The sequence below is a fragment of the Triticum urartu genome, chromosome 3A (genome assembly GCF_056163025.1).
Source record: "Triticum urartu cultivar PI428250 chromosome 3A, HENAU_Tu73, whole genome shotgun sequence".
NCBI lineage: Eukaryota > Viridiplantae > Streptophyta > Magnoliopsida > Poales > Poaceae > Triticum > Triticum urartu.
Window position 1 is genome coordinate 300199097 of NC_141875.1, and position 20125 is coordinate 300219221.

Consider the following 20125-nt stretch of genomic DNA (forward strand, 5'->3'; position numbering starts at 1 on the left):
GTTGCTCGTTACAAATTATCCTATCACAAAACTATTTGTTACCACTTATTTCAGTACTTGCAGAGAATACCTTGCTGGAAACCGCTTATCATTTCCTTCTGCTCCTCGTTGGCTTCGACACTCTTACTTATCAAAAGGACCACGATAGATCCCCTATACTTGTGGGTCATCACTCGTGTCCGTTCAAGAAGGGCGGCATACAAAGAAAGAGAAAGCGTGGTACGGGCCAGGTCTGGGTTAAGCAGAGTCCAGGGGACAGAACATGCTCCATCAGATGAGGACAGTCAGGCTAAAGTGAACAAGTGGCTATCAAATCCATCAAATGAGGTGGCCACGAGCTTGTCTCCATGGCCCTCTCATAAGCAGACCAAGAATAAATCATTCGAAGTGTTCCAAGCAACGCCAATTGGTGTCAGGGCGGCGTCAGACAAGACCAGTGAAACATCCTCCACATCAACACATTTCAAGAGGAAGAAGGCACGCAAACTGTTGTAGAAGGTCCTCGTCGTAAGACACGAAGCCAAAAAGGTTCAGATTATGAAGAACATGGGTCCAGCTGTGGTGGGTCTTATAATCCCCTATCGGACAGTAACCCTTGTCCTTCTGAAAATGAGATAGAACTCCACCATGGTGCAGAGCATACAGAAGAAGTCCTAGCCGCGAATGAAACTCGTTCGTTTAAAGAGCAATTAGCCAACCTTACGGCAGCACTTCAGCAAAAGGAAGACGAGCTCGCAGCCCTTCGAATTCAGATGAGCAATAACTAGAACAAAGGAAATGAAGGGGATGGTGGCACAAGTGCTAGTAGCCAACATGGAGGAGCAGGGCTTAACCTTGAGGTGATCCAAAGAATGATCGCTGAAGGGGTAACGTCCCAGTTGATGCAAACTCAGTACTCGATGCGGCCAGGGTATGTTAAGCCGTACCCACCTGATGTGGACCTTGCTCCTTTCCCAACAAATTACAGGCAGCCGCAGTTTAGTAAGTTCAACGGGAGTGGATCTCCCCATGAGCACATACACACTTCCTTGCTGCTTGTCAGGATACAGCTAACAATGGAGCACTTCTCCTTAGGCAATTTGTACACACATTGTCTGGGCCTGCTTTCACTTAGTACATCAAGCTACCTCCAAGCTCTATACAAACATGGGGACAAATGCAAAACTCATTCCTCGAGCGGTTTTATAGCACGCAGAGGACGGTGGGCATAACTGAGTTGACCCAAACTGAACAAGGGTTCAATGAGAGGGCGGCTGATTTCATAAATAGATGGAGAAACCTAAGTCTTCACTGCCCACAGCCAATCACTGAGCCAGAAGCAGTGCGCATGTGCATGAACAATCTCCGCTCGGAAGTGGCTGTCCAGTTGTCGGATCTCGGGTTCCGGCATACCCTTAAGGTTTGAACACTGGGGTGCGTGCGGAGATTACGCCTTCTACCTCCCCGTATCGCAAAGATCTAAAACTACTGAAAGAACTGCGCAAGAGACACAAGATTTATACTGGTTCGGTCCACCGTTGTGGTGTAATACCCTACTCCAGTGTGTGGTTGGTGGATTGCCTCCCGGGGCTGGTGATGATGAACAATACAAGGAAGAACAGCCTCGCGAGGGTGTGTTCCTGGCTGGGGCGATGAACTGCTAGGAGGAGTTCAGTCACCCTTCTCCCTCTCTCTCTATTTCGCTCCCCTTTTCTACTTGAACCGAACCTCAAGACCCCCCTTTGCTGTGTGGGTGGCTGGTCCTATTTATAGAGGCCCTGGTCCTATTCCCAAATATCGAGCGGGAAGGGAGCCAACAATGGCGGGCTAATTTGAAGGGGGACAGCAAGCATCAACTATCCTGACAAAAGCAGTCTTCGCCTGCGCAAAGCTCTGGTGATGACGCCGTCCTGGGCTCCATGGTGACCTCCATCTCGTAGTCCTCCTGGTCTTGGTCTTGTTGCACTGAAATGGCAACCTTTGCCTGATGCCCCGGTACTCTGCGGCTGCGCTTGCCCCCTTTGCACCAAAGAGGAAAGAAGGACGCTGCGCGCGTTGGCGCCCGCCTGGCGCCCTGAGTCGTCATGGCTTGCCTCACGGGCACCTCGTGAGGTACTCCGCCTTGATCTCTCCGCCTCCTCGCGAGCCAGCCTAACGAGGCCGTGCCTGAGGAAGTTCCGTGTCGTCCGCCTCGCGAGGCTTGGCCCCTCGCGAGGGTCTTGGGTCTTGTGCTGATGAAGATGGGCCATGCTGGGCCTCCTTTGAGCCACGCCGTAGGCCGTAGGCAGGCAAGTCTGGGGACCCCCGTTCCCAGAACGCCGACAGTAGCCCCCGGGCCCAAGGCGCGCCTGAACTTGGCTGCGCCGAGAGGCGAAAGGGTAAGGGTGAAGCGCCGCGGGCCCTAACAGCCTGCGGCCTTGGGCGCCGCGTGGCGGTTGATGGGACGTGGGCGTCTCCACTTCCCCACGACCCCTCGGTGATCGCGCGAGTTGGACAAGTCCCTGCATGCAGATCGTGTCATGATTACTATGATCTTGGGGGCCGGTGGTTGGCCTTCGCCGGCTATAAGTACGGAGCTGTGCGTGCCCTTCCAGTCCATTCCTCCTCGCTTCCCCTTCTTCTTCATGGCCCCGTCGAAGAGATTTTCGGCCGCCGAGAAGGGGAAGGCTTGCCGGGTTGAGCCCGCCTCTGCCCCACCCAAGCGTGGCAGAGGGCGCCCTCGCAAGCATCCTGTGGCCACCGCGGTGGCTCCCCGCGGCCGTGGTGGTGATCTTCAGCACGGCGACGGGCGGGTTGCTGCAGCCGGGGGGTGCGCCCCGGCTGCACGTCCCCCCAGGCCGCGCGTTTGTGCCGTTGAAGCGCTGCCGGAGTTCATCGTGTGGTCGGCGGAGCCGGCCAGCACCCGGCTCCCGCTTCCTCGCTCCCTCCTGGGCGAGCTCCCGGCCGGCGCCCCGGGCGGCCTCTAGCTCCAGGCCGACGGCTGCTGCAGCTGGGCCTCATGGGTTTCCCTGGAGGTCTCCGCGGCTGGGAATCTGTCCCTGGCCCATGGCTGGCAGACGTTTGCCCGTGCACGTGGCCTGGGCCGCCGATGCACCCTGCACTTCAAGTTCGACGGCGACGCCACCCTCTACGTGAGGGTGTTTGGGGAAGATGGTCGCCGCGCGGGGTGCTGCCCCGAGGGCGACGACCGCGGCTGGGAACCCAGCTCCGGTGATGATGGAGGGAGCAGCGCTCGCGCGGCGGGCGGCGCCCGGAGTTCCTCAAGCTTCTCTAGTTCTTCTTCAGACGGCGACTCCTCCAGCGGCGGCCGCGATTAGCCCCCACGCCGCCGCGCCCTGGTGAGGCGCGAGAGGGAGTCCTCCTGAGCTCCAGAGGCAGCTCGTGCCTTCCTCACGGGCCGGTGCGAGGCGAGCCGCGCCGGATTTGTTCTTCCTTTCCCCTTTTCCCTGTGTAAGAAAGACAATAGTGTGGAGCCCCGCGGGGGCGTGTTTGGGTTATTGCTGTTAATCATCGTTTTGCTTTCGTTACCGTTCCTTCCGGCTGTGTGATTGAGCGTGGATTGTTCCCGACCCTGGCCGTGGGGGGGCGACCGACCCAGGCCCTTTGTCTATGTCGCGATGCCCGTGGGGCACGGACTGGAGGGGTGCTCCTGTACGGGGCCCGGGTCGCGAACTCTTTGAACGACCAGGATAGGAACGCTCACGAGGGCACTCAACTACCCCCCTCGCGAGGCCTTGCGTAAGAGAAATCGAGGCAGGAGAGCGAAAATCCGAAGAGCCGCAAGCCAAAGACGGCGACAACTTCAATAAAACTTCAAATGAGAAGGAACAAGCCAACTGCGGAAAGCAAATGAAAAGCCGCGTCCGGCACCTAGTCTAGTCTTCGATGTCTTCTCACCAGCGCGGAGCTAAGTGCTGCCACAGGGCGTGGGAGGGAGCCCCAGGGCCTGAGGCCGGCACTCCTGAGACTCCGGGGCGTGTACAGCCCCAACTCATTATTACATGAGAGTGTCACGGGCGGTGAGCTTCACAGGCGTTGGCCTTCTTCACAGGCTCCGGGCCTTTTCCAAAAGGCGATAGCTTCACAGGCACTCGCCTTGCTTCACAGGCTCTGGGCCTTTTCCAAAATGCGATAGCTTCACAGGCACTCGCCTTGCTTCACAGGCTCTGGGCCTTTTCCAAAATGCGATAGCTTCACAGGCACTCGCCTTGCTTCACAGGCTCTGGGCCTTTTCCAAAACGCGATAGCTTCACAGACACTCGCCTTGCTTCACAGGCTCCGGGCCTTTTCCAAAACGCGATAGCTTCACAAGCACTCGCCTTGCTTCACAGGCTCTGGGCCTTTTCCAAAACGCGATAGCTTCACAGGCACTCGCCTTGCTTCACAGGCTCTGGGCCTTTTCAGGGGTAGAACCTCCGGAGGTGCTGAATGTTCCATGCGTTCTGGACCGGCACTCCCTCTTGAGTCTCCAAGCGCGCGGAGCCGGGCCTGGAAACATGAACAACCTTGAACGGGCCCTCCCACATGGGGGAGAGCTTGTGCAGCCCCTCCCTGGAGAGGACCCGCCTGAGCACGAGGTCTCCTGCCTCGAGAGTCCTGGGGCGGATGTTGCGGCAGTGATATCACCGCAGCGCTTGCTGATACCTCGCCGCTCGCAGCGCGGCCTCCCGGTGTCGTTCCTCCCCCAACACGAGGTCCATCCCCCGCATGGTGTCCTGCTACGCCTCGTCGAACGCCAGGACCCGCGCGGAGCGATGTCTGACCTCGTGAGGGAGGACCGCTTCCGCTCCGTAGACCAGGAAGAATGGGGTCTCTCCAGTCGGTTTGGTCGCGGTGGTGCGGATGGACCACAGCACGGACTGAAGCTCGTCGTACCAACCTCTGCCATAGGCCTCCAGCTTCTTCTTGAACGTCCTGGTCTTGAGGCCCCTCAGGACCTCCGCGTTGGCTCGCTCGGCCTGGCCGTTGCTTCGGGGGTGCGCCACTGAGGCGTAGCAGATCTGCGTTCCAAGGTTAGCACAGTATGTTTTGAAGAGGTTACTGGTGAACTGCGAACCGTTGTCTGTGATGATGCGATTCGGCACTCCGAACCGGCTTACGATGCCCTTGATGAACTTGACCGCGGAGCCCGCAGGGATGGCGCGGACAGCCTCCACTTCAGCCCACTTGGTGAATTTGTCCACAGCAACATAGAGGTAGCGATAGCCCCCTGGCGCCCGAGGAAACGGGCCCAAGATGTCCAGCCCCCAGACTGCGAATGGCCACGAAAGGGGGATAGTCTGCAAGCCTCCTGCTGGCTGATGGATCTGCTTGGCGTGGAACTGGCAGGCTTCACAAGCTTTCACTAGTTCCACGGCGTCATTGAGCGTGGTGGGCCAATAAAACCCACTGCAGAACGGCTTGCTGACGAGGGTCCGCGATGACGAATGATGTCCGCAGTCTCCGCCGTATATATCTTTCAGTAGCTCCTTCCCTTGCTCCCTGGAGATGCAGCGCAACAATACTTCGTTTGGTCGCTTCCGATAGAGCTCTCCGTCCCTGATGCAGTATGCCGTGGCCTAGCGTGCCACTCGCTCCGCCTCCTCCTCCTTCTCCGGCAAGGCCCCTTGCGTCAAGTAGCTCCGGAGCTCCGTGATCCAACACCCCTCCTGAGGTTCCATCGCCAGGAGCAGGCGCGCTCCTGAGGCCGGGCCGCAGGTCGGAGCTCCCGAGGCAGGTGGCTGGGGGAGCTCCTCAAAGGGCTGAGCCGTGTTTGACAGTGACGGAAGAGCTGAGGGCTTGAAGAGCCGCTCCTCGAAAACGCCAGGCTCCTGAGGTAACCGCCTGGACGCGCGTTTGGCGATATCGTCGGCCTCCTGATTGGTGTCGCGGGGCACATGCTGCAACTCCAACCCCCAGAATTGCTTCTCCATCTTGCGGACTTCTGCAAGGTAGGCTTCCATGTGCTCATCCTTCGGCTCGTACACCTTATTGGAGAAGTTGACAAGGAGCTGCGAATCGCCCTTGATGGTGAGGCGTTTCACTCCCAGGGCAGCCGCGGCCTTCAAGCCAGCTATTAAACCTTCGTACTCTGCTATGTTGTTGGAGACCTTTTCGCCTTTCTGGAAACAGAGTTGCACGGCGTAATAGAGCTTGTCCTGTGTGGGTGATATAAGCACCGCCCCAGCTCCAGCGCCATGTCTGGAGAATGCCCCGTCGAAGTACATGACCCAGCCTTCTGGTGCCTCGCTTCCCGGGGATAGGGACCGATCCTCATCGGCCTTGAGTCCTGGCGCCTCCGTCCACTCTGCCACAAAATCTGCCAACGCAGCTCCCTTGATGACTCTGGTCGTGCTGAATTCGAGCTGAAACGCTTGCAGCTCTATGTTCCACTCAGCGACCCTTCCAGCTGAATTAGGGCTCCTGAGCACTCTCTCCAGGGGGTACGACGAGATGACCCTAATGGGGTGACCCTGAAAATAGTGCTGCAGCTTGCGCGAAGCCACCAGTAGCGTGAGGAGGAGTTTCTAAGGCATAGGGTACCGTGCCCTTGCATCCCGCAGCACCGTGCTGACGAAGTACACTGGGTGCTCAACGAGGCGGGGTGCGTCGGTGCTGGTGGCTCCTTCCGGAGACCGCGGCGCCTCTTGAGGCAACGAGGCCTCCTGAGACTGGTCGTTCGGAAGGGGGGCTTCTTTCGCCTCTGGTGCGTTCTTCTGTGGCGGCTGATCCTCCTCAGCTGCGGTGGTGGTTTCTGTAGGCCTTCCTTGTTCCTGTTCTGCCTTGTCCTGGGCTGCTGCCGTGGCTTTGACTCGGTGCTCCTCTCTGACTGCCACCAGGGCTGCGCTGGCGGAGTAAGGAGTGGCGGCGAGATAAAATACCAGGGGCTCCTGGGGGCGCGGTGCCACCATAACCGGTGGGCTGGTCAGGTATCTCTTGAGATCCTGGAACGCCCTGTCGGCCTCTTCAGTCCACTCGAAGGGCCCCTTTTTCTTCATTAGCTGGAAGAAGGGCAGGGCTCGCTCTCCTAACTTGGAGATGAAGCGCCCTAGTGCGGTCACGCGCCCCGTGAGCTTTTGCATTTCTCTGAGGGTCTTTGGCGGGCTCATGTCTTCCACCGCCTTGACCTTCTCTGGGTTAGCCTCGATGCCCCGATGAGACACGAGGAAACCCAAGAGCTTGCCCGAGGGGACTCCGAACACACACTTCTCTGGGTTGAGCCGTAGGTTCACTGCGTTGAGGCTCGCGAAGGTTTCCTCTAGATCATGTATCAAGGTCCCGGCCTCCCGAGATTTTACTACGATGTCATCGACGTAAGCTTCAACATTCTTCCCGAGCTGCGGGCCCAGGGCGATGTGCATCAGCCGCTGGAAGGTCGCCCCTGTGTTACGCAGCCCAAATGGCATGCACGTGTAGCAGTATACCCCACACGGGGTCAGGAAGGCCGTCTTCTCGACGTCTTCTACCGCCATCTTAATCTGGTGATACCCAGAGAAGGCATCCAGGAAGCATAACAGGTCGCATTCCGCAGTGCAATCGACGATCTGGTCAATGCGGGGGAGCGGGAACGGATCTTGCGGGCATGCTTTGTTGAGGTTGGTGAAGTCGACACACATACGCTCCTTCCCTTCCTTCTTTGGCACAACGATAGGGTTGGCCAACTAATCTGGGTATCGGACCTCGCAGATGACCCCAGCGGCCTCTAATTTGCGGGTCTCCTGGACGATGAAGGCCTGCTTTTCAGTGGATTGCCGCCTGGCCTTCTGCTTCACTGGGCACACGTTGGGGCACACGTTGAGGTGGTGCTCGATTACACTTCTGGGGATCCCTGCCAACTGGTCCGGCTCCCAAGCGAACACCTTCTTGTTTGCGCACAGGAACCTGACCAGGGCCTCCTCCTGCTCGGGTTTGAGGTGGGCGCCTATGGTAAAGGTGGCGTTGGTGGACCCGTCCTCATCGACGGGTATCTGCTTGGTTTCCGCCTTGTCTTGGGTGAACAACTGTTTCTTCTTGGCGGGAGCAGCCCCCTTGGCCTCGGGGGTCTCCAAGTCGGCGTGCTGTGCCGACGCCGCCGTCTTGAAGGCGAGTTTGAGCGCCCGCAGCGCGTCCCTGGTGTCCCCGTGCACAGTGAGGATACCGTTGCTCCCGGACATCTTCATGAGGTTGTACGCCGGGTGCGTCGCGGCCATAAATTGGGCTAGCGCTGGGTAGCCAAGGATGGCGTTGTAGGGGAGGCCGATGGGGGCGATGTCGAAGTCGACCAGCTCCGTGCGGAAGTTGTCGTAGGTGCCGAAGGTCACTGGGAGCTGGATCTGCCCCAAGGAACTAGACGGCTTGCCCCCGACGCCTAAGAAGGGCCGGCTTGGTCGCAGCCGTTCCAGAGGTATGCGGAGGAGGCTGAAGGCCTTGACCGAGAGCACGCTGAGGCCCGCGCCGCCGTCAACGAGGGTCCTGGTGACGGCCACCTGGCAGATGGTGGGGGTGCACAACATGGGGAGTGCGCCCGAGCTGGCCGAGTTGGAGGGGTGGTCCTTCGAACTGAAGGTCAGGCCGAACTCGGGCGCCGTCCGATCCGGGGGAGCCCCCTGCCACGTCGAAGTGGCGCTGACCCGGCGGATGAACGGCTTGACGTGATGACTTGTGGGCGGCGCCTGCGAGCCGCCCAGGAGGGCCGCGACGACCGGGGGTGTTGGTGTAGCGCGGTGAGACGGCGCAGGAGAGCCCCCTGCGGTGCGGACGAGCTTGGCAACACGGTCGAGCCACTCTTCGTAGGCGTTGTCGACGGGGCGGTAGCGCATGAGCTCGTTTGCCGGGAGGAGCCCAGCTCGAGCCTCTAAGGGTGCGCGGGGCACGCGGGACGAAGAACCAACCGGTGCGAGCGATGGAGTAGCGGTGTGGCCGCCTTGCCGCATGGACGGATGTTGGAATGGTGCTTGCCGCTCGCCCCCCGCCGGGCCGATGGCGGCGTTGACGGCGGGCGATGGGGAATGACGAGGACGGCCACCGACGGGCGCCGTCTGGGCGACGCGAGAAGCGATGGCGGCCCGGCGCTCGGCGCGAGCCCGACGTGCTTCGGACATGGATGCGACGGTCGGGGGAGAGCGGGGTGGTGGACGACGAATTCCGGCGCACCCCTACCTGGCGCGCCAAATGTTGGATCTCGGGTTCCGACAGACCCTTAAGGTTCAAACACTGGGGTGCGCGCGGAGATTATGCCTTCTACCTCCCCGTCTTGCAAAGATCTAAAACTACTGAAAGAACTGCGCAAGAGACACAAGATTTATACTGGTTCGGGCCACCGTTGTGGTGTAATACCCTACTCCAGTGTGTGGTTGGTGGATTGCCTCCCGGGGCTGGTGATGATGAACAATACAAGGAAGAACAGCCTTGCGAGGGTCTGTTCCTGGCTGGGGCGATGAACTGCTAGGAGGAGTTCAGTCACCCTTCTCCCTCTCTCTCTCTCTTTCGCTCCCCTTTTCTACTTGAACCGAACCTCAAGACCCCCCTTTGCCGTGTGGGTGGCTGGTCCTATTTATAGAGGCCCTGGTCCTCTTCCCAAATATCGAGCGGGAAGGGAGCCAACAATGGCGGGCTAATTTGAAGGGGGACAGCAAGCATCAACTATCCTGACAAAAGCAGTCTTCGCCTGCGCAAAGCTCTGGTGATGACGCCGTCCTGGGCTCCATGGTGACCTCCGTCTCGTAGTCCTCCTGGTCTTGGTCTTGTTGCACCGAAATGGCAACCTTTGCCTGATGCCTCGGTACTCTGCGGCTGCGCTTGCCCCCTTTGCACCAAAGAGGAAAGAAGGACACTGCGCGCGTTGGCGCCCGCCTGGCGCCCTGAGTCGTCATGGCTTGCGTCACGGGCACCTCGCGAGGTACTCCGCCTTGATCTCTCCGCCTCCTCGCGAGCCAGCCTGACGAGGTCGCGCCTGAGGAAGTTCCGTGTCATCCGCCTCGCGAGGCTTGGCCCCTCGCGAGGGTCTTGGGTCTTGTGCTGATGAAGATGGGCCATGCTGGGCCTCCTTTGAGCCACGCCGCAGGCCGCAGGCAGGCAAGTCTGGGGACCCCCGTTCCCAGAACGCCGACACCAGTTACAAGGAGTGAGGCCCCTCACGTTTGAAGATTTAGCTTCAAAATCCACGGATATAGAAAATTTTATGCAGCTTGTCGCTCGTCGAACAAAAACAACGGTCAACAAGCCTACAGACAAAGGTGGTCAGTGTGAAAAATTGCCAATGAAACCCAAGTTTGCGCAAGCCATGGAGATAACGACGGTAAAACCTCGGTTTCAGCCAGAAGAGCACCTATAGGGAATCAAGGGAAGCGAGATGAACAGGTTGGTAGGAGGCCAACTCTTGGCGAACGGCAAAACAGGGAGTATTCTTTTCCTGTAGAAGAAATTGATGACCTTTTCACTGGTTTAAAGGAGTTGAGTCTAATATAACTTCCCAGGCCCAAAAGGCCAGAAGAAGCCTCAAAATTTAATGACCCAAATTTCTGTCACTACCATCGCATTTTGGGCCATACACTCAAAGATTGCTTTGTTGTGAAGAATATCATCCACAAAATGATCGATGAGGGGACTATTGATGCGGATCTCCTCAAAAGCATGACAAAGGGAAAGAAAAAGGCTTCAGCAAATGTCGCTGCCCTCGAGGATGAGGCGGTGAGTTATGCGTCTTCAAATATGAAGAGTGCTTATGATGATGCAGTACTAATTTCCAAATATGGATGTTCTCCTATGATAATTCCAGGCCTTGCCAAATTGCAAGATCAACATAAAGGAGAGGCTTACATTCCCTTCAGCAATGGTGTAGCCCAAGGTTGGGGGGCCACGGCGGTCAAAACGCCATGTACTATCCCCAGTGATGGAAGAAGCTCCTCCTCTGCGCTTCGCACCGAAGATATATCAGCACACCACGAAGCGCATGAGAATACCAAGTGAAGAATTAAATGTTCTCACTATTGGTTTGTTCGAGGATGATGGCGAGTCTCTATGCTTCCCTAACGAAGAACCATTAGAAGTTGATCAGGTTCATCTTAGATTAGGTCGTCAATTAGCAGACCCGCATCCTCCACCTAGAGAAGAACCAAAAAGCAAGGATGCAGTTCCAAATGATTCGACGGACCCTGCCTGTAGGGTGCCATTCAAGTATGATGTAATCACACATTTGAAGAAAATACCAGCTATGCTTTCTGTGTATGATGCTTTGTGTCTTTCATCTGATATGCGTAAAGCTCTTGTCGCAGCACTCACATTTCCAGAAGACTACAGGGTAGAAGTATCTCAAACTGAGGTAGAAGAATCTGAAGTCCTAAATGTGACATTCACAGATGAGGATACGTTGTTAGGGCCCAAGAAGCAACCTCTTCTCATGTTTGGCGAAATTGATGTATTGCCGATAAATCGCATAATGATAGATGGTGGGTCAGCTATAAATCTGCTACCATTGCATACACTCAAAAAGATTGGATATTCCAAGGGAGATTTGAGCAAGTCTAACGTAGTTATACATGGATTTAACCAATGAGGCTATGGGTACCATTTCGTTGGTTTTAAAATTGGACACACTATCCACATACGTGATGTTTCACGTGATTGATGCGGCCACATCATATAATGCATTGCTTGGACGCCCATGGTTACATGAGAATCAAGTTGTGCCATCCACTTCACATCAGTGTATCAAATATATAGATCGGATAGGCGATACAGTCAGAATATTTGCTGATAAGAAGCCATTCACAATAGCTAAATCTTTTTATGATGATGCAAAGTTCTACTTCGAGCCTATTGATAAGGTGCAAAAGCCAAAATGCTGGAAAATACCCGAGTCAAATGTTGTAGAAAAGGAGGTCGCAGAACCCTCGTCAAAGAGAAAGACCTACCAGTATATACCAAGCAACCAAAGGAAGAAGGGTGACCCAATATTTCGTGTCATAGACAAATCCCATGACATGAAAGGTACTAATTTCCCTACGCCTTTACCTCCTTTGGTACAATATAGAATAAAACAATCCCAAAAAGGGCCACGTCGTTCAAACGTTGGTGAAAATAAAAATAAAAATACAACACAAATATCTGTGTTTAACAAAGATGATGAATCTTTACCCATTTCTCTGTATGATAACAGGGTCTTGTACATGATGCAGCAAATGGGTTATGACATCGCCACTGGCCCGTCCCTATGTGATGGCCGGGGACAGCTAGCACCATTCCTAAAGGTGTTATCTCAAGAACAACTTGAAGCTTTGCACGAAGACCATGTTTTAAAAGAAATGAAGCATGGGTTAGGATATGAGGTTTGTATGGCTTCGGCTGACTATACGGACATGACGGAGGCATCTCCACAAATGGAGGATGGCAACCAATGCACCGTGGATGAGTTAGAAGAAATAAATATTGGTACGACTGATGATCCTCGACCATTTTTTATTAGCAAACATTTGTCCAAAGAAAATAAACTAAAATATTATGAGTTCCTGCGTGCAAATAGAGATGTATTCGCTTGGACTTATGAAGAAATGCCTGGGTTGGACCCAAATATAGCTGTCCATCGCCTTGCCGTGCGAGATGATGCCACACCAGTGAAGCAAGCTCAAAGAAAGTACCGGCCTGAAATACTTCCACAAATAGAAGCCGAGGTCGACAAACTCATAGTCGCATGGTTCATTAGAGAAGTCAAATACCCCATATGGGTCTCTAGTATTGTACCCGTTAAAAAGAAGAATGGTCAAACACGCATATGTGTAGATTTCAGGGATATGAATAAAGCATGTCCCAAAGATGATTTCCCAATACCCATCTCTGAAATACTAGTCGATGCTACTATGGGGCATGAAATATTGTCTTTCATGGATGGTTGTTCTGGCTATAATCAAATTAAAATGGCACCTGAAAATGAAGAGTTAACAGCATTCCACACACCTAAAGGCATATATTGTTATAAAGTAATGCCTTTCGGGTTAAAAAAGGCTGGGGTGACATATCAATGAGCAATGACAATCATCTTAGACGGGTTGTTATATGTGATTGTTGAATGCTATATAGACGACATAGTTGTGAAATCAAAGCATGGACAAGACCACTTGAAACACCTTGAAATGGTTTTTGAGCGTCTTAGGCAACATAATCTAAAAATGAACCCCATGAAGTGCACGTTCGGAGTTTCCTCTGGAAAATTTCTTGGTTTTGTGGTTACAAAAAATGGTATTCAGATCGATCCAAGTAAAATCAAGGCGATCGTTAAGATGCCACCACCCACTAACTTACATGAATTGAAGAGTTTCAAAGGCCACCTAGCACATATTAGGAGGTTTATCTCAAATTTATCTGGGAGATGCAAACCTTTCTCGCGACTTATGAAGAAAGTAGTCCCTTTTGAATGGGATCAAGCATGCCAAAACGCATTCCTATAAATTAAGAAATATTTGATAAATCCTCTTGTTTTAGGCGCACCGATCAAAGACCGACCATTAATTCTCTATACTGCTACAATGCCTACTTCACTAGGTGCACTCCTAGCGTAGAATAATGATGCAGGAAAGGAAATATCCCTGTATTATCTTAGCCGCACCTTGGTAGGGGCCGAGTGCAATTATCCATACATGGAAAAATATGTCTCGCACTGGTGTTCGCTGCACAAAAATTGCGACATTACATGTTAGAACACACTGTACATTTAGTCTCAAGAGCAGACCCACTCAGATATATCTTAAGTAAAATGGCACTCTCAGGGAGATTGGCTAAATGGGCGATGCTTTTGTCACAATTTGACATCACATATATACCGCAAAAGGCCGTAAAAGGCCAAGCTTTGGCTAACTTCCTTGCGGCGCATCCGATTCCAAATGATTTTCCTATATATGATGACTTGCTAGATGAGGATGCATTCACCATGACGGTTACAAAATCAACAAGGCAAGTGTACTTTGATGGCGCTTGCCGGCAATCTGGGTCAGGCGCCGGAGTCGTTTTCATTACACCTAATGAAGGGGTGATCCCATACTCATTTACCCTAACTTTGGCGGTGTTAAATAATTCAGCCGAATATGAAGCTCTTATCATTGGGCTTGAAATAGCAATAAACATGGGGCTCGATACACTCTTTGTTTATGGGGACTCACAATTAATGATTAATCAACTAATGGGGACCTACATGGTAAAGAAACAAGAATTGTTGCCATATTTCAAAAGGGCAAAAGAGCTCCTAGCTATGTTCAAAGATCTAAATATTCAGTACATAGTTAGAAATCAAAACAAAAAGGCTGACGCCTTAGCCGGTTTAGCTGCAAGTATGTCACTAGGCTCACATGAAATGATGGACGTACACATAGAGGAACGAAGGTTATTGCCAATATTTGTTGAAGAAGAAGAAACGGTAATATCTTCTGCAATGACAACCGATATATGTGAAATTGAGGTAGGGGATTGGCGAGCACCATTCCTCGAATATCTATTTCATGGATACCTACCTCTTGATACTAGCGAAAGATCTAAAATCCGCAAAAGATCATTACACATACATCAACGACATACTCTATAGGCATTCCCATGACGGCATATTATTGCGCTGCCTTGCTGGAAATGAAATTATGAAGGCCTTAAACAAGGTGCACGCTGCAATATGTAGCTCGCACCAATCAGGTCCTAAATTGCACTACCAATTAAGGCGTCTAGGTTATTATTGGCCCACAATGTTTGAAGACGCCACTAAATTTGCAAAGAAATGCCATGAATGCCAAGTGCATGCTGACTTTATACATCAGCCGCATGAACCACTCCATGCGACAAATATGTCTTGGCCTTTTGAAATGTGGGAAATGGATATAGTTGGGCCAATTCATCCACCATCGTCCAAAGGTCACAAATTCATTTTAGCAGCAACAGACTATTTCTCCAAGTGGGATGAACTTACACCACTGAAGAAAGACAAAGCGGAGAATGTAGAACATTTTATAAGAACACAACTCATTTATCGCTTTGGCGTTCCTTCTCGAATTATGTCTGATAATGGAACTCCTTTTAAAAACAAACAAGTGTAGAAATTATGCTCAAAGTTTAAGATAGACCATCACTATTCCACAACATATAATCCAGCCGCCAATGGACAAGCAGAAGCTTTCAACAAAACTCTTTGCAAATTACTAAAGAAAGTTGTATCAAAAAACAAGCATGACTGGCATGAAAAGCTTCTCGAAGCCTTGTGGGCTTATAGAACCACAACACGCACGCCGACAGAAATGACACCTTATTCCTTAGTATTTGGAGGAGAAGCCGTTCTACCTTTAGAGGTACACATAACGTCATTGAGAGTCGCTACACATGAAAATTTGTCGGAAGAAAAATCAATACAGTTACATTTCGATGAATTGGATAGACTAGAAGGAAGGTGGCTTCGAGCTTTGCAAAATCTTGAGGCATACCAAGCCAGGATGTCGCGAGCATTCGACAAACAAGTCAAAAGAAGGTCGTTCAAACAAGGAGATTTAGTTCTTGCTATCATTCGTCCCATGAATATCACGCGGCGGATGAAAGGAAAATTTAAACCAAAATGGGAAGGTCCCTTCGTCATAAAAGAGGTTTATTCTAGTGGCGCATATAGAATCATATCACCAGATGGGGAATACTCGCCGGCACCGGTAAATGGGAAATTCCTTAAGCGTTACTATGCATAAAAAATACACTCCATACCCTCACGAGTTTAAACTGGGGCACATAAGGAAAAAAAAATACTCCATACCCCCACGAGTCTAAACTGGGGCACAAAAAAACAATTACTCCAACAACTTACGAGTATAAACTGTGATGCAAGGAAAAGAAATCATCAAGCGTACTGCGTACCCTTAAGAGTATAAACTGGGGCACATAAATTTTTACCCCAATAGCCTACAAGTCTAAACTATGGCGTAAAAAAATGACTCCAAATTCTCATAAGCTTAATCTGTTGTACAAAAGGGTTGTGTATATAAAAATACAAATAAATTTGTAAAAGATAAAAAAATAAACAATGAAATAAAGTAATAAGGCTTGAAGCAAAAAAATGTAAATAAATAAAAGGGTTACCCAAGCTAGTTCATGCAATTAGCACGGAGTATCCATTCCACACAGAAAGTAGGGCTATACGAATAGCATTGCATAATCCATCAGTACATATGAATAAATCCCATGCAAACATACGCGAATGGTGCTACTGGCATGTGAGAAGACACGAGAAAAATGGGTGTGCCGATTGGCCGCCTTATGCAAGTCTGAGTAGAAAATATAAATAGACAACATGTCTGATTTATTAAGAACAAAAAAAAACCTCAGTTGGACATGGAGTGTCAGTCCTTCAGACTTCTAACAATAGACTTGGCTTCGTCCTCCAGCGTCGATGTCTTCCCTTTAAGAACCTTCAATTCCTCATAAGCTTTCACATTAGCTTCAAGCAAATCTTCATGCAACTTCTTGGCTTCAGCATGCTTGGCGGAACGATCTAACTCCAATTGCTTGACCCTTTCTTGAGTTGTACACAACTCAGCAGTAGCTTCTTGTAGTTGAGCGGAGAGGGCCTCCACACGTTCCTTCTTCTTAGCTTGTTTCTCCAGCATGGATGACATCTCTTCCGCTGAAGTTTTCAGAGATGCTTCAATGGATTCAGCCCTGCCCTCTGCTGCAGTAACAAATTCAGACTTTTGCTTTGACTGATCCTCAATGGTTGTGCGGGCTTCTTGCATTGCATTTGAGATCGAAATAAAATTTTCCCAATCCGTGCAGACAGGGGCAATTTGAGGAATAGTATCACTAGCCAGGAGCATTGATCGGACTGCTTGGAAAATCTCATGGCGCTAAGAATCTGCTAATGTAGGGGCTTCTAAAGCTTCAAAAGCATTCTTCAGCAACAAATCGATAGCATCCAGAACTGGCTTGGTAATAGCGGAAATATCCATGGGTGCCGCTGAAATCTGTGTCATTATTCCCTCGCCACTGACGAGATTAGAAGCTTCTTCCATACCACCTGGCGATAAGAAGGAGGCAAGATAAATGATATTGCAGTGAAATTAATAATAGAAAAAGATACAAAGTACGAATAAAGCTACCGTGCGTAGAGATAGGCGAAATGTTTGAAATATCAGCCTGCGAGGCCATGCCTGAGTATAGATATGTAGGGGGGAGTTGGAAGATTAAGAGAGGGTTCTGATATATCAAAATCCTCAAATGATAGATCAGAACCTATGACATTATCATCAGTCCCTGTATCGTCAAGTTCATGCATAAAATCAACCAACTCGTCAAGATTACATGGGCTTTCTCCAAGAGAAATTCCAATCTTCCTTTTTACAGCAGGTCTTTCCTCCCCACCAGAAGAGATTGTTGCATTTGGACTAGGTTCCTTTGAGTTCCTATCAACCAAAATGTCAGTACCACCCTTCCTTGCATTTAAACGTGTGCCTGACACTGTCACATTTATAAGTGGCCGGGGATTGGAAGAGGAACTTGCAGCAACATCATTTGGATTATTTTTCCGCTTCTAAAAATAGGAAAAATAATAATATCAGTTAGTAAATAGTAGTGTTGGCGCATAATAGTAGCAGCAAAAAAAATATATGTATATATATATTACCTGTTGCAATAAAGGTGGCGGGGCATTGTTATCCAAGTGGTAACCTCTTAAGATGTCCCTCCAATGATTCACCGCCAGCATTTCTCTCGCCTCAACAGCTGCAAGATATTCCTCTTGCCGTTCAGCAGACACCCTCTTTACTACGACAAGATCCCCTTCCAAAATGTTGTGAGGGAAAATATGTTTCTTCCCATTATTCACATATTTGGCAAGCCCTTCTTCATAGGAATCTCGCCCGTGCATGTTACCTTGACGAAGCTGGCCTAGAACGCTGGTGAAAGGTTGGATGAAAATGGTCCACCAGTTTGTCCATGCCACTGAGGAATTGCCCACAAAATCTTTGTTGGGAATATAGTGAGGCTGTCGGATTCGAGCGCAATATATGTCACCAGTGTGCATAAGCAACACTAATGTCATCTATTATATATAAACTGCGCAATGGAGTATATGGTACTTGCTGATCCAATTTGAATTGTCGAGCCACACGGTCGGGATGATACAGCTCAACAATGCACAAGTCGTCATCATAATCGGACCTTCTCCACGGTAGCATCCCTCGACGGATGGAAATGGTGAATGCTTTTTTGCAGCCAACGAGTGCTAGCAAAGTCAGAGAAATTTGAGGGGTACCACGCAACATTCTTGTGTTTCTCGAAGAAATCATGGGCCTTCTCAGGGCTAAAATCATGTGGAATCCTAAACATAGTCCCCACCATAGATAATTTCCCTGGACAAAGCTTAGAAGTTGGAAATTTGCTCACTTTTGCTCATTTACCAAATACGTTCTTCAGATAAACCCCCATCCAGCTGATGATGAAGTGGACGGGCCATCCCCTAATCCGGTAGCAGGGTCCTACAGGATGGGTGCTGATGCGACGAAGCGAAAAATAGATAGAACAAAGTGCTGGTGGAGCTAATGAAATTCGACGCCCTAGAGCGATCCAGGACGCCATCTCAAGGACACCAGCGCGAATATAGTCTTCCCCGCCAATGACAACAAAGTAGCACAACTAAATAGTAATGTATGCCGCAATATACAAGCGGACCTCACGACGAGACGCGAAAGGAACGGAGTGGTCTCGCCGTTTGTGAAAATAGTCACACCAGACTTGGAAAGTCACGTGGCCGCTGTTGTTCTTGGCAAGCTGATCATGTGCGGATAATAGGTCCGGCAAGAAATCAGGGAATTGGCAATGGGAGGGGTCTAGTGCATGTTCTGGTGGGATAAGTTCTTCATATAAGTCTCCATCCAGAGGAAGACCGGCCATTTGATACATATCAAGGAGTGTAATAGTATGTTCACCACATGAGAATAGGAACGTGTTGGTTTTTGGATTCCATTTTTCTAACAGAGATCTTAGCAAGGCAAGGGAAATAGAATAATCACCCAAAGAGTAGTAAATAGCTCCACAAAGGTAATCTGAACCTTCACCAAGTCCTTTTAGGGAAAAAGAATGATTTCGTAAAATGTTTGCTCCCCATTCATTATAGCCTGAAGGACATGGCATATACTCAATATCATGATGTTCCCAAGTCAAACCTTTGGATACCATCCCAGTACCCAGACATAAAGCTGTATCAGTTCGCGGTGAAGCCGCCAATGGGTAATATGAGTAGGCTAGTTTGGACTGTCTCGCTTGCCAACCGCGAGGGCCGTAGTCGAGTTCACCCTTTGGTATACTTATAGCTTTAACTATCGGACAGTCTTGGTCATTAGAGCTAGGTTCATATAGTTTCTGTTGCTTGGCTAACTCGACAAGGGATAGTCGATGTGAGGGAACCGTGGGCGAATTCTGCGCCATCTCTATGCAAAAAAATATACATTCCGATTCTACTAATTTATCTAAGTTGTTTGTTTAGTTGTACCACAATAGTATGCCATCATCCAAACCATTTTCACATGCCTCATGGCCCTTTATTCCCCTCCCAAGCCCAAATGCTCAGCCACCGACACCTTTGATCTGGCTCTCAAAACCTAGATCAAAATTGAGGATCAGACTTGTCGACAAATGGAATTGGTGTGGGAAGAAGGATGCGTCAAGATTGATCTGAGAAGAAGAGTAAGACCCTTCAAGGTTCAACACTGTAGGGCGGATATGCAAGTCATCGGCTATTCACATATTCTAAAAAACTCGTAAGTAAATATCATGCATCAAAGATTTCAATGTTCTATATATTTTCCTTATATATGTTCCATACATCCACGCTAATAGTAGGTTAGCCATAAAAAGAAGTGGAATAGAACTAGCATTGATGTGTACGTCTTTGCTCTATATTTAGTGTCAAAACTCTATAGAACCCATATAAATTTCTTTCGTGGATACAAAATATCTTATTTGAGTAAATCTAGTAGAATCCTCGATTCCACGACTCGATACTACGATTCGATTCTGTCTAAGGAAAATTGATCCGACTCCGAATCCCGACTTTGACTACCTTGACAGGTACAAGTCGTGTTCAAAACAGCAAAATAAATGAACCATGGTAAATGAATGGAAGTTTTTCCACGGAGGCGATAGCCCGAGCGAAGCCAGCCCTTGATGAAAAAGAAAGGATTTG

At 50.5% G+C, this 20125-nt stretch overlaps 3 pseudogenes; 1 reads left to right on the forward strand and 2 right to left on the reverse strand.

Moving 5' to 3' along the window:
* The first annotated feature begins 1156 nt into the window (after positions 1-1156).
* On the forward strand, positions 1157-10777 carry LOC147979510 (uncharacterized; annotated as a pseudogene).
* A 5509-nt stretch (positions 10778-16286) lies between these two features.
* On the reverse strand, positions 16287-17809 carry LOC147979511 (uncharacterized; annotated as a pseudogene).
* Positions 17810-18333: 524 nt separating this feature from the next.
* On the reverse strand, positions 18334-19368 carry LOC147979512 (uncharacterized; annotated as a pseudogene).
* Positions 19369-20125: the final 757 nt, after the last annotated feature.